Source organism: Terrapene carolina, unplaced genomic scaffold, assembly GCF_002925995.2.
Source record: "Terrapene carolina triunguis isolate 2854851 unplaced genomic scaffold, T_m_triunguis-2.0 Scaffold62, whole genome shotgun sequence".
Lineage (NCBI taxonomy): Eukaryota > Metazoa > Chordata > Testudines > Emydidae > Terrapene > Terrapene triunguis.
The window spans coordinates 39,472,312-39,482,804 of record NW_020664413.1 but is presented as its reverse complement, the minus strand read 5'-3'; the positions used below and the strand labels follow the sequence as shown (position 1 = coordinate 39,482,804).

General features: G+C 43.5%; 1 protein-coding gene across 1 annotated transcript in view; it reads left to right on the top strand.

Moving 5' to 3' along the window:
- The first annotated feature begins 903 nt into the window (after nt 1–903).
- The window catches only part of GPR155 (G protein-coupled receptor 155), a 56,880-nt gene continuing 47,290 nt past the window's right edge, over nt 904–10,493 (top strand). The window contains exon 1 of the mRNA XM_024212487.1: nt 904–1,125. The gene's annotated coding sequence lies outside the window, so the exon portion shown is untranslated. The remainder of the gene's footprint in view (nt 1,126–10,493) is intronic.

Below are 10,493 nucleotides of genomic sequence, written 5' to 3'. Positions count from 1 at the left end.
CCAAAGATGGAGTCTCTCTCAGCCTTGGGAGAATAGGGGGCCAGAATCTACAACCCCATCTCTCCTCCCAAGGAGTGAGGCTGTGAGCAGCTCTGTTCCTACTAACAATGAAAAGTGACTCTGGCTCATTTTGGGGAGGTCATAGCTTTGCTCGGGGAGGTCACAGGGAATGAGGGGGGGAGGCTGAGGGCAGGTCCTTTGACCACCTTTCCCCTTCCTAGAGATAGGATTTTGGAAGGGGTGGGTCTGTCATCACCTGACAGGGACAAGACTTGGGATCAGATCTATAGTTCCCATTCCCCCCGTGTAAGGAAATGCAGGGATAAGGTCTGAGGCCTCCCTTTCCCTCCCCAAGAGAAGTTGGGGTGCATGATAAACCTATAAACCCCCAGATTGAGGAAACTTGGGGACACATCCATAGCCCTCCATTAGTAAGGACAGGAGGGGACAGCTCTGCAGCCCCTTCATAAGGAGAGAGAGGGATAAGTCTGTAACCCCTCCCTCCAGCAGGCATACTGGGGAGATAGACCCACACCCCCCAAGGAACTGGGGGGGGGGTGAGTCTGTGACACACACCCCCATCTGCGAGATGAGCTGGAGGCAGCTCTGTGCCCCCCCGCTAAGGAGCTGTGCTCTCCACCCCCATGAGCCGCTCCCTGAGAAAGAGAGGGCGGGGTCCAGCGGCTGCATCCAGCATGGGGCTTGGGTCCCGTGGGCACTAGACCACCGAGCGCCGCCATCTTGAAGGCCGGCTCCCTCCACGCTCCCGGCTCAGCAGCGGCACGGACGGGCGGCGATGCGCGCCCTGCTCCCCCTCCCGCGGCTGGGGCTAGCGCCTGGCTGCACCCTACGCAGGGCGGGCACTTAGACTCGGGCGCCTCCCCTGTGAGGCCGGGCCCTGGCGCGCGTGGGAGCTGCCGAGGGACCCGGGGCGGCAGCGCTGCGCCTCGCCTCGCGCTCCATGGGGCTGAGCGGGAGACCGGCCCCAGCCTGCGGCGGCCAAGTCCTGCGCTAGGCAGAGGCAGCGAAGGGCACCTCGGAGAGCAGAGAAGGCCCGGCGGAGCGGCCGGTAGCCGGGGCTCCGGAGCCGGCATGTGACCGTCGCGGGGAGATCTCCTGCAGTCAGTATGTAATTGGGCCGGTGAGGCGTGTGCCGGGGGGGATGTCAGCCGGTCCCTGCGCCAGGGTGGTGTGCCTTACGTAAGGCTGCGCTGGACGCAGTGTGAGTGTTTCGTCTCTCATTGCTGGTTTACAGCGGGCTCTTCTGTGCAGATGCCCGGGCTGTCTCCTCCTGGTCCTCAGAGGCGCTCCGCCTGCCCACGGGAAGGAGAATTGGTAGTTATTTTTAGCTGCCTGACTTCTGCAACACCTAACAATTGTGGCTGCAGTAGGCGCTTTGCAGCTGTGTGTGAGAGAGATTATACAACACATCCTATTTACTGGTAAACATAATCTCCTTCCAAAACTAGTGTTGGTTACAGAGTGTTTTCAGTGTGTTTCTAAACACCTCTGGTACAGTTTGCTACTGGCTGATTGTGTAGGTGCCGAATCGGTGTTTCATCGGTCTTAGCATTGACTTGTTTATTTGTTTGCATCAGTTATTTTCACACATGTCAAACTAGACAAAGTGAAGTATCTGCTGTGTATATCTGTTATAATATATTCAACTAGTTTTAGTTTAAACACACCACCAAACTAAACAATTAGGAACTCCATCTAGCCTTCCTTTTCCTTTTCATCTTGCAGCTTTTTCCTCAAGTCTTCTGTTGTCATGCAGCACAGTGCAATTAGTTTTGTACTTCTCAGTTACAGACATTTCCCAGTCATGAATGTGGTTACTCAAACACAGAAGGAGCATAGTAGGCACTCAGAGAAAATAAATATGAAGTACTAATAATAAGGCTTTGCTTTTCACTGTATGTTTAAAAGAATTTAAGTGAGTGATCATGTCTCAGCTGATTTTACAAATGGGAAAACTGAGGCACTGAAGGTTTTTTGTTTGTTTTAAAGGGATGCTGAATCTAAAAATCACACTTCTGTGTGTAAAATGTTTTACTGATTGTTGTGGCATCAAAGATCACATCTACAAATAAAACATAAAATTACTATAACTAAAAGAGAGTGGAGAAATATTTTTCTTATTTACTTTGTGCAATTAGCAACACTTCTGCATATTGTTAGGGCTTTTCTACACACAGAATTTACACCCATTTAACTTACTTAGTTGGAAGCCACACCTTTTAGTTCTATCAGTGCTATTTTGTATGTAGACCTGGGCCTTCATTTCATTGCTTCTTTTGTGTAGTCAGTTTTCTTTGTTGTTGTTTCTGTGGAATCTAGGCACTTTCACACAGCAACAGTGTGGGGAAAAAATTAAAAATAGGAAATATTTTAAAACCCTAAACAATGAGGGGGACAAAGAAGAAGATTTGGTACCTGAAACTACTTTTGGAATTGACTAGATTTCAGACTAATTGTGTCCCTTTTCGGTGATTTGCCCAAGGTTATACTATTGCTCTTCATTTATTCTCCCCAGGCTAGAAGACAGAATGGCAATGTACTGGAGTGGGATCTGTACCAATCATTTCTCACCACTACAGTATCTTTTAATTTAAAGCACTAAGGTGATGCAATTAACTTCCTCTTTTTGGTGATTTTATTACTCTAGCCAATTTTAAAAGCGGACGAACCCATTCAGTATGTTGTTCCTCTAATGTGAGCACCTGAGATGCAGAACGCTTTCATGGTAGATGTTGCCCCTTCTTTCAAAGTTTCCACTTAAATGAGTTTGTCCAACAGAACTAAAATGTGGTCATCACCATCAGGACATCATTATATTGCATCATGTTGTAAATGAGGTGATCTGCTTTGTGAGAGTGCTCTCAGGATCCATTAACAATTTACAGAATCTCGCCAACAAAATCAGCATGTTTCTGGTAGAGAGTCCCTCTGAGAATTTTGGGGAGGGTCAGTAAGAAGAATTTTTGGGCATTTCTATTAAAAGTGGAGGGAAGAGTGAAGGGGATCTTCATGCACAAGATGTGGAACCCAGCTGCTTGTGCTAGGGTTTAGGCATAGTTACCAGTATTTAGAAGAGTGTTCAAGAAACAGTACTGTGATCAAAGCAGGGATCTGGGAGTTGCTCTAACTCAGGGGTAGGCAACCTATGGCATGTGTGCCGAAGGCGGCACGCTAGCTGATTTTCAGTGGCACTCACACTGCCCGGGTTCTGGCCACTGGTCTGGGGGGCTCTGCATTTTAATTTCATTTTAAATGAAGCTTTTTAAACATTTTAAAAAACTTATTTACTTTACATACAACAATAGTTTAGTTATATATTATAGACTTATAGAAAGAGACCTTCTAAAAACGTTCAAATGTATTACTGGCACGCGAAACCTTAAATTAGAGTGAATAAATGAAGACTCGGCACACCACTTCTGAAAGGTTGCCGACCCCTGCTCTAACTCCTAGCAACTGGAGAGTTTGGTTTGTGTTTTGGTAAGTTTTAGTGCTTTACAAATATTTATCAATATACCCATCCGGTAGCTAAGTAAGTATTATTGTCTCAGTTTTACAGATAGGGTACTAAGTTAGTGTTAGAGCTGGGGTTATAGAATGCAATAGGTCCTTATACTCTGCTGCTTTTTAGTCCACAACTAGACCAGACTTCCTCTTGTTGTTGAGCAATCCCTCCTTGTGACCAGTGGCTACAATGCATCTGTCCTTAGCACAAATGGCAGCCTAGGCAGCACTGTCTCAAAGAGTCATGAATTAGTCAGCAGTCCCCCAAAAATAGATGCATCTGTGACTAACTTCTCCCTCACCCTTCTCTGGAATAAGGGAAAATAGTGGAAGGCCAGGTCTACACTACAAACTTTAGATGGTGTAGCTATGCCAGTTGGGCTTGATTTGTGACTTACAGCTGTGCTAGGACAAGCTCCAAGGGTAGCTGCACTTATACTGGTAAAACTGCTTTTGCACGGATAGCTTATTTCATTTGAGTGGGTATAGTGGGGAGGGAGGTGCTAGACTAAGCTACATGAGCAAAAACACAGTTTTGCTGGTATAAGCTGGTTCCATGGTAGGAGTGCTTTACCAGAACAGTACTCCCTTGTCGCTATATAGCTATACCAGCAAGTCTTTACAAGTGTAGACCTGGCCTCAGTTCCTGATCTGTAAAATGGGGATAATAGTATTTCCCTACCTCACAAGCGTGTTGTGAGGATAAATATATTCAAGATTGTGAGGCGGTCAGATCTGTGTCACTAGAAGGCCATATAAGTATATTAGGTCAGGTCTACACTAGAAAGGTTTTGCTGGTATAAGTATACCGGCACCCCTCTACCTCCATCCCCCACCCCAGCTGTAGACACAGCTTATACTGGCGACAGTATAGTTTATACCAATTCCCTGAGCAAAATAAGCTACACCAGCGAGAGCACTTTTATGCTGGTATAACTACATCTACATTAGGGCTTTTGCTGGCGTAGAAGTATTTTTTGGGGGGGAAGGGGAGGGGAAATCATACCCCTAAACTATTAGTTTATTGTTGAAAGCTTTCTAGTGTAGATGTGGTCTTATATAGGAGGGCACGGGACACAGGCTGCTGCTGTGGATCAGAGCAAAGCCTTTGGGTGAAGGAGCCAGACACTGAGGTTATTGCTAGGAAGGCCCCAGAGTAGGCCAGGAAGCAGGCCAAGTTTTGAGTGCTGCTGAGAGCCTGGCCTCTATAACTCTGCCTCGTGTTCATTTAGGGGCTACTACCTGCAGAGGCCAAAATATTCACCTTTCTCAGGTGTGGTTATGCAATTGTATCCTGCTTGGGGCTGTTTGAGTGCAGAGGGAAGGGCTGAGAGTTTATCATTGCGCTGATTCTATGCTGGAGTCTAAGCTGTGCAAAAGGGACCTAAAAAACTAGCTTGGAAAAGTGCTCTCCACTAATAAATTAGTGGGAAATAGTCAAATAGAGATGTTCATTGGAAGGGAAAACCTGGGAAGCAGCAATGTTGAGGAGCCTTAGGGGTGAGAATGAGCAGTAAATTAGACCTGAGTTTGCAGTGTAATATGGCAGTGAAAAAGCCAATGTAACTGTGGGCTGCAGGTAGCTGTGCTATGGATCAGGGAGGTAATAATTTCCGTGTGGGTCTGGTGCAACCATACCTGAGATATTGTGTTCAGTTCTGGGTGCCTTATCAGAAGGATATTGGAAGCTTTGAGTGAGCAAGAAAAATTAACCTGTGGGCTGGAAGAAAGTTTAAGAGCTAAATGTGTATGGCTGAGCTAAACATCACTTAAACTGAGGAGGAGACATATCCTCCATCCAAATACTTGAAAGGTGAATACACCAGGGAGAAAGAGGAATTCAGAAAGTTAGTACATGGAAGCCTGTGTCAGTCTCTTGGTGTGGTCTTTCAAGGGGCCCCAGTTTCTCCTGGTTGATTCTCCTTAGCTTGTCTTCAATCAGATGAGTTCCTGGACCTTCACCACTAATTAAGGCTATCAGTCCTTCAGTTTGAGGGCTTACAGTCTGCTTCACTCTCTGGATTACTTTCCTGAAAGCAGCCTGGTGTCTGCCCTTTGCTGTGTCCCATGCCTTTTTGCCTCCTTTTCCATCTGTCTACGCTACTCTCAGGCCTTGTTTCCTCTATTAGTTGCAGCTGTGGGCATCTGTCTCCATGATTGGCAGCTCTGGCAGCTGTGTGGGAGTGTGATCAAGATGAAAAGGTTCTTCTCCCCCCTCCGTCTGTGCTCAGGATGAGGTTTGTAGATCCCATTACAAGGGCATAACTTGGAGTAATGGGGTGAAATTTAGTTAGATCATCTGGAAAAACTAACTGATAGTGAAGTGTGTTGCATTCTCTCAAGAGAAGTGCTGAATTCATGTTGCTTGGGAGATTTACAGTGCAGAGTGGACACAACATTGGAAAATGTACTGTATGGGATAAGGATGGACTGGTTGCCTTAAAAATAGGCCATTTTCATCCCAGTTGATCAAGTGTGGTAAATGTACACAATGCTGCAAGGTGGGTAAGGATGTCAAATATTGAGTCTGTCCCCCAAAGAACTTGCATTCTAAATGCATGTACAATATAAAATATAACAACTGTGGGCAGGGAAGAAGCTCACTCTAAGAACACTAGTATACATTGGTACTCTGGATTAATGTGTAATGTTTTCCTAACCCAATTGAATTATAAAACTTTCTTTAAAAATCAGCCTATTAAATGATCAAAACAAAGCTTTGAAGTTTTTAATGTGCCATTAAGAACATAAGAACGACCATACTGGGTCAGACCAGAGGTCCATCAAGCCCAGTATCCTGTCCTCTGACAGTGGCCAATGGCAGGTGCTCCAAAGGGAATGAACAGACAGGTTCAAGTGATCCATGCCCTGTCACCCAATCCCAGCTTCTGGCAAACAGAGGCTAGGGACACCATTCCTGCCCATCCTGGCTAATAGACATTTATGAACCTATCTTCCATGAATCTGTCTAGCTCCCTTTTGAACCCTGTTATAGTATTGGCCTTCACAACACCCTCTGGCAAGGCGTTCCAGAGGTTGACAGTGCGTTGCGTGAAAAAATACTGTCTTGTGTTTGTTTTAAACCTGTTACCTGTTAATTTCATTTGGTGGCCCCTTGTTCTTGTATTATGAGAAGGAGTAAATAACACTTCCTTATTTACTTTCTCTATACCACTCATGATCTTATAGACCGCTATCATATCCCCCCCTTAGTCGCCTCTTTTCCGAGCTGAAAAGTCCCAGTCTCATTAATCTCTCCTCATACGGAAGCAGTTCTATACCCCTAATGATTTTTGTTGCCCTTTTCGGAACCTTTTCCAATTCCAATATATCTTTTTTGAGATGGGGCGACCACATCTGCACTCAGTATTCAAGGTGTGGGTGTACCATGGATTTATATAGAGGCAATATGATATTTTCTGTCTTATTATATATCCCTTTCTTGATGATTCCCAACATTCTGTTTGCTTTTTTGACTGCCGCTGCATATTGAGTGGATGATTTCAGAGAACTATACACAATGACTCCAAGATCTCTTTCTTGAGTGGTAACAGCTAATTTAGGCCCCATCATTGTATATGTATAGTTAGGATTATGTTTTCCAATGTGCATTACTTTGCGTTTATCAACATTAAATTTCATCTGCCATTTTGTTGCCCAATCACCCAGCTTTGTGAGATCCTTTTGTAGCTCTTCACAGTCTGCCTGGGACTTAACTATCTTGAGTAGTTTTGTATCATCTGCAAATTTTGCCACCTCACTGTTTACCCCTTTTCCAGATCGTTTATGAATATGTTAAATAGGACTGGTCCCAGTACAGATCCCTGGGGGACACCACTATTTACCTCTCTCCATTCTGAAAACTGACCATTTATTCCTACTCTTTGTTTCCTATCTTTTAACCAGTTACCAATTCATGAGTGAACCTTCCCTCTTATCCCATGACTTCTTATTTTGCTTAAGAGCCTTTGGTGAGGGACCTTGTCAAAGGCTTTCTGAAAATCTAAATACACTATATCCACTGGATCTCCTTTGTCTGCATGCTTGTTGACCCCCTCAAAGAATTCTAGTAGATTGGTGAGGTATGATTTCCCTTTACAAAAACCATTTTGACTATTTCCAACAAATTATGTTCATCTATGTGTTTGACAATTTTGTCCTTTATGATAGTTTCAACCAATTTGCCCGGTACTGAAGTGAGGCTTACTGCCCTGTAGTTGCCAGGGTCACCTCTGGAGCGCTTTTTAAAAATTGGCGTCACATTAGCTATCCTCCAGTCATTTGGTACAGAAGCTGATTTAAATGATAGGTTACAGATGACAGTTAGTAGTCCTGCAATTTCACATTTGAGTTCCTTCAGAACTCTTGGGTGAATACCATCAGGTCCTGGAGACTTATTACTGTTTAGTTTATCAGTTTGTTCCAAAACCACCTCTAATGACACCTCAATTTGGGACAGTTCCTCAGATCTGTCACCCAAAAAGAATGGCTCAGGTTTGGGAATCTCCCTCACATTCTCAACAGTGAAGACCGATGCAAAGAATTTATTTAGTTTCTCCGCAATGGCCTTATCGTCTTTGAGTGCTCCTTTAGCATCTTGATCGTCCAGTGGCCCCACTGGTTGTTTAACAGGCTTTCTGCTTCTGATGTATTTAAAAGTTTTTTTGCTATTACTTTTGGAGTCTTTGGCTAACTGTCCTTCAAATTATTTTTTGGTCTTTCTAATTATATTTTTACACTTAATTTGCCAGAGTTTATGCTCTTTTTCTATTTTCCTCATTAGGATTTATCTTCCACTTCTTAAAGGATGCCTTTTTGTTTCTCACTGCTTCTTTTACTTTGTTGTTTAACCACGGTGGCTCTTTTGGTTCTCTTACTATGTTTTTTAAATTGGGGTATACATTTAAGTTGAGCCTCTATTATGGTGTCTTTAAAAAGAAGTTGGAGAAGAGTTCCTACCACTGTTGATACTAGTGCATATGTCACACTTGCCACAAAGTAATTAAGGTGTGAAGGTTGTCTTTATAACCAGGGGAGAAACAAACTGTTAATTGTGTTTCTTGTTTTAAAAAGTACGTAACAAATTCGTGACTTTCTGTTGGCAGTGCTTCCATAGCAACTGAAGAAATTAGAAAGGTCGTGTCCATCACAGTCTGAAATTGGGCACAGGAAAAAAAGCAGAATCTCTTGTCTACATTAGCATTTTTCTTAAATTCTCCAGCTCTTAATCCAGCATCAGTGCAGCATCACCACTGCTTGTAACGGGGAATGCTAGTGTAGACCAGCAATTGGTATCTTTACCACTGTGTTGTCTACCTAAGGTAAAGAATGCCTGTGTTGTCAATTCTAATGCTTCTGCTGTGGTTATTCTGGGGGGGGGAGGGGGAGGAATGTTACCCTCTTTTACCCGTGCCCTTAGACAAAATTCAGAGTCCTATGGGTGATTTCAGTTGTAAGGAGAAATTGATGATGGAGCCAGGCACGTCTTTTATGCAAACCTCTTTACTTCTCAAGAATGTACAAAGTCCTGTTTTTTGAACACAGGAGGAATCAAACAACAAGAGAGAGTTTCTTTGCTCGTAGTTCCAAGCCCCTTTCGGCCACCACTCAGCACAAAATGTTCCCTCTCTAGGTTTTATTTCCCCAGGGCCATGGTCCCAGGGTTTGCTCAGGCTATGTTCTTGGCTACTTTGGTCTCTGCTCTGGTGCTTCCCTTCTGTCTGTCTCTCACACACAGCTACCCTGCCCCAGTTCCTGGCCAGCCTCTGTGATTATTACTCTTCAGGAAAACCCCTTGGCCAGCGTGGCCCAGGCTTACCATGCTGGTCTATCCCTTGAGTGGTGGTTTCCATTGTTTATTAGTACTAAACAAAGTTCCCTTTTTGTAATGGTTCCTTCATAGGTACTTACCAGATCTGTGATCCCTGCAGCCACCATCACCTCTCAGCATAAAAATAACACTTTGTCTTGAGTTCTTAACCAGGTGAATGATGCAGAAAGTCTGGTTGGTTAGAAAGGATAATTGGCTTAGAATGGTGATCTGATCCTTTTTTTTTTGTTTTTTTTTTCCACTTTTTATTCTTCTATCTCTTTTTTTTTTTTTGATTTTTATTTGCTCTTGAATGGTGTTTTTTTTTTTTTTTTTTTTTTTTTTTTTTTTGCTTGGTGTGGTAGCAATGGACATGATTTCTTCTGTGGCCACTGGAATTTATTCTTGATTAGAATAGGAATTCTCCTCTATTGTAGCATCTTATTGAGTATCATTAGGCAGTGGTGGTGAAATACAGAGAGCTTTCTTTCTGTATTTTTAAATTAGCAAGTTGGTAAGATGCCCCGTCCACTCCAAAATGTCCCAGAGGTCAGGCAGAGAATAGAGCCAGTGGGAAAAGGGAGGAAGCTAGTTCCTTATTTTCTAGTCTGCTTGGTGCTACTCTTACATTTTAATACCATAAATGTACGAGAGAAAGCAGCTCACTCCAAAATATGTGTTAATATATTAAACTGAACTGTGCTTTCCCTGCTCTTGGACAGGAGGCCCAGCACTCGATAGCATTAAAAGCCACATTTACCATTAGACAATTTTTAAAGATCGTAGAAAACATTTTAACTATCTGAATAACTGAAAGAATATTTTCCCTCTTTTACATTCAGAACTTGCATTCTTCTTATCAAATGATATCATTTGTTCTTTCAAATGAACAGAACATCAAGGTGTGTGATAGGTACATACACCCACATAAAGAACAGGAGTACTTGTGGCACCTTAGAGACTAACAAATTTATTAGAGCATAAGCTTTCGTGGGCTACAACCCACTTCTTCGGATGCATATAGAGTGAAACATTGAGGAGATATATATACACACTTACAGAGAGCATGAACAGGTGGGAGTTGTCTTAACAACTCTGAGAGGCCAATTAAGTAAGAGAAAAAAAACTTTTGAAGTGATAATCAAGATAGCCCAGTACA